Here is a 6,513-nt window from a genome sequence, read left to right as displayed (position 1 = left end):
GACGCGAGCATGCCCTCCGCACGTTGGCCGTCGCGGGCAAAACAGGCTTCGCCGGGCGGCGGAGGCGCGGCAACCGTTGGAAAACCGCAGGCGGACAGAAAACAAGCCGCCCGGCCCCGGCCCCGGCCCCGGCCCACCTCAGACAGAGCCCATTGATTTTAGTCAATGACATTGTATCTTAAAGAGTCCAATTTTCTTTAGGGATTTTTGGCTTTCTGGTAAAATTTCAGACAATGAATTTTCAGCACTAAAAAAAACATGTGAAAAGGGAGAGAATGTTAAAACATTTGTTAGAGTAACATGTTGTCCTACTTTTCTTTGTCACTTCCAACATACCACTGTTTCATAATGGTGGTGCTTTCTCAATGCTTTTTGTTCTGTTTTTACAGGTCGCCCATCTACGGATTTTTGTCCGCAATTTTTCACATTTGAGGATATTCAGGCCTTTATTTAATTACTCAGACTTTTACCTGCTGCAACACAAATTTGATTGGACTTTTCCGGGGAAGGCCGTCCTCTTCGGCCTGACTTTCACGGATGCCGGCCTGTCTCCATTCACATTCACCATCACATTCATACTAATATAAAATCACAGAGTCTTGAAGAAGAAGAACCTATTGTGCAGAACCTGACCTCATTGCTTAAGTGAGTGTATCTAATAAAACTACGTTTTGTTGCGTTTCAGTGTCGAATATTTTATACGTTAGTTGTGCAAGCAATAACAAAGCAAACACAGTCAAGAGAGCATTACCAGTTGCCAGGATGGCAGAGCGGTCTAAGGCGTTGCGTCTGAAATGACTCCGCCATACTTTGCCAGATTTTCCATATGTAAAAAAAAAAGAAAGTTCACGAGTATAATGTTTAACTTGAAATGGAAGGTTGGTGGAGGCATTGGGCGGGATGTTCTCGCTCTCCAGCCATCGGACGAAACTGTCTTCAGGGCTGAAGTATCCTCAAATGTGTACAACTTGGCCTTCTAAACCTGCAAGTACAACAATTTTAGTCACGCTCCTTAATCCAATCGCATATTTTCCTTTTTTGCTGGAGGGGATCCTTTTATTTTAAGCACACACATTTCTGACAGTGTCCCAAGTCGGAGGACTGATACTGTTTCCGTTGAACTTTGAATAACCGAATGATTAATTAGCGGCCCCTAAGTTGAGAGCATTACCAGTTGCCATCGAGGACTGGCCTTTCTTTATGTCACCTTTTAATGCTGACTATCGCCGTGCTTATCCATTCCAAAGTCGTAAACCTTAACAAATAATATATATATATATATACATATATATACATATATAGAAAAGGTTTGATTTTCATCTCAAACACAGGCAAAAGCATTATATGAGAGATCTGAAATATTATTGTGCATTGCGTGTTCTCCTGTTCGGGTCCTTATTGTTGAATTTTCCGTGTTTGTCAAAGCCGTGGCAGAGGAACACTTTGAAGGCCGCAATAAATCCGCATGTAAGTGAATCCAAACATGCGTAGGGCTCAAGTTGCAGTGTGTGGTCCCATTTTCCTAAGCCTGTGTACGGTGTGGAGACGGCGGTTTTGGAGGCAGGGATCAAAAGACACGGCGGGGGAACAATCGCATATTGTTCCCCTCGCATGCTGCCCAACACTATTCACCGCTCGGCGACGAGCACAAAGGGCCGAGTCAGGGGGAGGCTCAGACACAACACGGGCCGCCGACGCGGTGGCTGCTCAAATGCGGCCACAAAATACTCATTGAACAAATTCAAATACGACGAAAAGTATCCGTGTCGAAACTGCAGCGTGTACATCTGGAAATGCTCCGATACTACGACATCGATACTAGACCAGCCTGACAACTGTCTAAAAAGAAAAGAGAAGCAGAGCGGTCTAAGGCGTTCACCGCATCAAACCAGGATGGCGGGTGCCACGATGGTATTTAAGTCAAGTAAAGTGGTAAAGAAGGTCCGCCAACGTCTGCACTTCCTGTCACAAACCCATCGACTGGTATCTGAATGTACGTTCAATGGGCACTGTCTGAGGCGGGATTCGAACCCACGCCTCCTGGGGAGACTGCGACCTGAACGCAACGCCTTAGACCGCTCTGCCATAGCCACCAAGCTCGTGGTCTGTGGCAGCCCAGTCAGGTTGCAGTGCAAAGTGACAGGCAGTAAGTGTTGCAATATCTCATGAAGGAAATACTGGACAATCAAATTAATGACTTTCCAGGCTTCAGGATGCCTTTCTACACTATATAAAGGTGGAAATTTGAAATATAATCAGATGAATCCGCACCACCCCAAAGTTTTTTTTAGCTCAAATAAGCCTGAATTTATGTTTTCCTGTTATTAAATAATGCTAGTGCATTTATCCTATTTATTATTAGCTGTACCAGTAATGTAAGCACTTTGCATATCATTATACAGTATTATGTTATGTGCAGGCTAACCGAATGGAAGCTCCGGGGGAGGAGGGCGGGCGTGTGTCACAGTTAAGCCAAATTGGAGCACTAATCAAGATCAAGTCGCTGCGGTCGATGCCTCAAAATAGGAATAAGGTGAAACGCCTTAGACCGCTCCGCCATCCTGGCAACTGGTAATGCTCTCCAGACTGTGTTTGCTTTGTTCTTGCTTGGTACTTTCAATGGGCACTGTCTGAGGTGGGATTCGAACCCGATGGGGTCTCTTGGAGCAATGAGCTAGGTTTTACAGGAAGTCGGCCATTTTGAATTTACTTAAAAGGGGGCGGGTCACCACAATGGACTTTGTGTAGAAATTATTATTGGGGCCCGAGCAGCGACCGCGGCGAGGTGAACACAGCCAACATTAACAACAACACAGTGTTAGATTCTTGTTGCAGGAAAAAGCGTCATTGTTGTAATTTTATTTTATTTTTTTTGACACATGTTTTTTCGCAACACCACCATATTGTGCATTGTGAAGTTAGTACAGCAGACCCAAGAAGTCACAACAAGGCATTAAACTCTGTTTGTTGTCATCATTATATTTGTTTAAACAAATGCACTTTTTATTGCTTTTAAAATGAACAAGAAACTAGTATTGTAGCTGGGAAAGCAATTTAAACATCACTGAAGTGTAAATTTCAAACACCCAACAGCTTCAGACGCTAACTTGTGTCTTTTCAATGCCCATCTTCACGGTATGCTGGCTTCATCCCACGTTCCAAAAAACCAGAATTTCTAGGCGCAGTCGAGGCGATGAGGGGATCCGGTTTGGTGACCTGGTTGTGGGATCGATTCTGGCTCCGGCCTTCCTGTGTAGAGTTTGCATGTTCTCCCAAGCCTGCGTAGTTTTCTCTGAGTTCGCCAGTTTCCTCGCGAATCCCGCCTCAGACAGAGCCAACATGGAATATTTGCAAGGAATTTGTTTGTGGTAGGCGGAGCTCACAAGCAACCTTTTCAAACAGGAGCTTTGCTTTAATTGTAACTTGGTAACTTCTTGGCGCACCACTGGACACTTGAAAGTTTTGCTGTTTTTTCTTACAGTATTTCAGACTGAAGGCAACATGCACTGCTCGTCCTGAAACTGGTCCTTCTGGGCTTGGACATCCTACAACAGGATCCAACAGGAAATGACCTGAGGATTTCATTCAGATGTTTCTCCAGAGGGAGCTAACGGTAGTGCTCGTCACAGCTGTTCACACACGGGTCAAAAACTCCTACAGACAGAATTTTAGTTACTAAATGCCTATAATTCGTGACGAACACAAAATGAAGGAGTCACAGAGCATAAAAAGAAATCGCTTTCATTTCATGATTTACAGCACTTTACTCGCTTGGGTGAAATGAATTTACTTGAAAATGAATTGGGCAGATCGGCCGGTCCGGAGTCACAAATCCATGTACACAAACACGTGACACATTTATATATATATATTTATTATATATATTGTATACTGACTGTTTCGGCCATGAGGATGTCACAATACGAAATGTCGGATTCGTCAAAAGGGCACCGTGTTTTGTTTTGTTTAATTCTGTGCACCCGTGTTACTGCCATTGACGGCTAAAGACGTCAAGATCCCCCCGAACGAGGAGGTAAGCGCTCAAGTCTGGACAGTCTTCCCGAAGACACCCGAAAAACCACAGTATTTAGAAAATAAACCATTAACAAGGCTTATTCATTTAATTTTTTTCAAGTTTGGGGGGCTGGATTGAAACGTTTAACGGGCCACAAGTGGCCCCCGCGCTCGTATAACTTCATTACTTTTTAATGCCCGGCGTAATTACTGCCGCCTGCTGTAATTGGGCAGAAAACTATTCTGCGTTTTTATATTTTTCTTTTACTTCTTTTACTTTACTCTAATCTGCAGCTGAATAAATTATATTCAAACACAAAGTTGACCAGGAAAAAAAAATTCTTCCAGGTGTGTGTGAAATTGAACTAAAAAAAAAAGTATTTTTAACATTACCATAAAAGTACAACTATTTACTTTTAGACTGCAAACAGTTGTACAGACCAGATCAATTATGTTTTAGGTAAGTTCCGTAAAGCACATCTTCTCGAAGTTGTACACATTTGAGGATACTTCAGCCCTGAAGACATCTACCAACTTATTTTTCATCGTAGTAGTAGCGCCACCAACTGGTAAAAGCGCCACTCCCACAACTTTTTTCTTAAACCTCTATCATTGTCCAAATACCTCTGAATTTAAGTGTCATAGTGAAACATATTTTTAGGACGATTACGTACTTAAGCCGAAGTAATGGTGTCACAAACATTACTTTCATCTTCTTAACGTTTTGTAGTGAATTTAACAGGTTCACCACTTTTTTCAAATACACCAATGGAAAACAGGTCTGCGGGTGGCAACTTTTGACACGTTGCCTTTTTTTTTTCAATTACCTGGATTTGTTTTCAGTTTAGCGATGATCATGCTGATTATGTTGATTAATTGATTAAAATTATGGTTAATTTTACATATATTTTTTCCCATATATATATATATATATTTCGGATTCGGATTTTGAAGAGCAGCCGCGAACACTGATGACTAGTGGTGGGTAAATGAAGCTCTCTCAATGTGCGCCTGACGTGCGAGCTGTGCTGTGAGTCAGCCGTTTTTTTTTTTTAAATGAAAAAGAACATAACTTTTGCTTGGCCTTATATTTTTTCCAAAATTTCAGCAAAGAGTTAGAGGATGAGAAGAGCCTGAAAGGTTTGCTGGTGAACACTGGATCACCTAAGCATTCACTGAACAAAGGCAAAATGAATGAAAGGAAGACAAGAGTTGATCTTTTACTCGCGAGGAGAACGAACGGAGGTGTGCTCAGTTACATGCCACTCCCAGGTAACTCCTCTGCCTTGAAATGCGCGTTGAAGTGAGGCTGCTCATCCCAGCCCAAATCGCCACATTTCTTTTATTTGTCCTCCAATGTTGAACCAATTTCAAGGTATGTCTATGCTTTCAAAATATACATTTCATTTTACACCTGCAAAGAAACAGCCTAAGACGATTGTGAATAGCAGTACCTATTAAGCGCCCTCGTACAAACAACAGAAACCTGGGGTGTCACTGGGGCCTGTAAATAGGACTGCATCCAGCAGCCCTGATTGAGTGTTTCACCCGTGTTCAATGAGCTTTTCTCTCATTGAAAAATAAACAAAGGACGACCGATTTGCACGTCAGGACCGCTGCGGGCCTCCACCAGTGAATGTGTTGAATTCCGTAGACTGTCCATGACCTGCACTCCACATTTGTACTACACACACACATAGTCAGTCTGCATACACAAGAGACAACTCTTCTTATTTTGCCAAAGACTCATGCTTTGAATTTTAAAGCACGGCTTAGGGAGATACCAGCCGCTGTCCAAATGTGTCGGATTTTCTAAAGTTTCTCCTGCGAACAGGCCAACACCGCATGCTTTTCAATCGATTTATTTATTTATTTTTTTGTAAAAGCCAGCATCTTCAAAAATAAATCTCACCAAACAATACATTGAGTCAGTGATGCGAATGAAAAACCGAGACTAATAACTTGGATTTGCACCCAAAATTCCTATTCCCTAACAGCGTGTGCACTGTTTCACTTCAAACTATCGGGCAACTCAGAACGTTGTTCCACAAAACCTGTTTGTTTTAACCAGTTGGTGGCGCTACCACTGCGATCAAAAATAAGTTGGCAGCCGTCTTCAGGGCCTGAATATCCTCAAATGTGAAAAATTTCGAGAAGATGGATCATCTGAATCATTTTGCAGGAACTTTTGTTGCCACGGAGAATAATCAGACTCTGCGGCACCGCAATAGCCACGCCCTTTTGTGGTCGCCATCCGAGTGAGTGGGTCATCTATGCCAACCGGCTTCCGGACTTTTATTCGAGGGACTTAGTTATTCAAGTAAAAGCCAACTCTCCCTTCAGCAGACCGAGGATGATTTTTTCTAATACTGGAAATCCACTAAGGACTCAGTTTTGCTGCGTTATAGCGTACACACAGAAGCCAAAATAAAGTATCAGATGTCAGCCCCTGTGTGTGCAGTCACCACACAACACACAAATGTCAAGAGTGAGCATTCG

This window comes from Idiotropiscis lumnitzeri, chromosome 22 (genome assembly GCF_059441095.1).
Source record: "Idiotropiscis lumnitzeri isolate Australia: NSW breed Sydney's pygmy pipehorse chromosome 22, RoL_Ilum_1.0, whole genome shotgun sequence".
NCBI classification, from domain to species: Eukaryota; Metazoa; Chordata; class Actinopteri; order Syngnathiformes; family Syngnathidae; genus Idiotropiscis; species Idiotropiscis lumnitzeri.
This window is presented reverse-complemented; position numbering follows the sequence as displayed.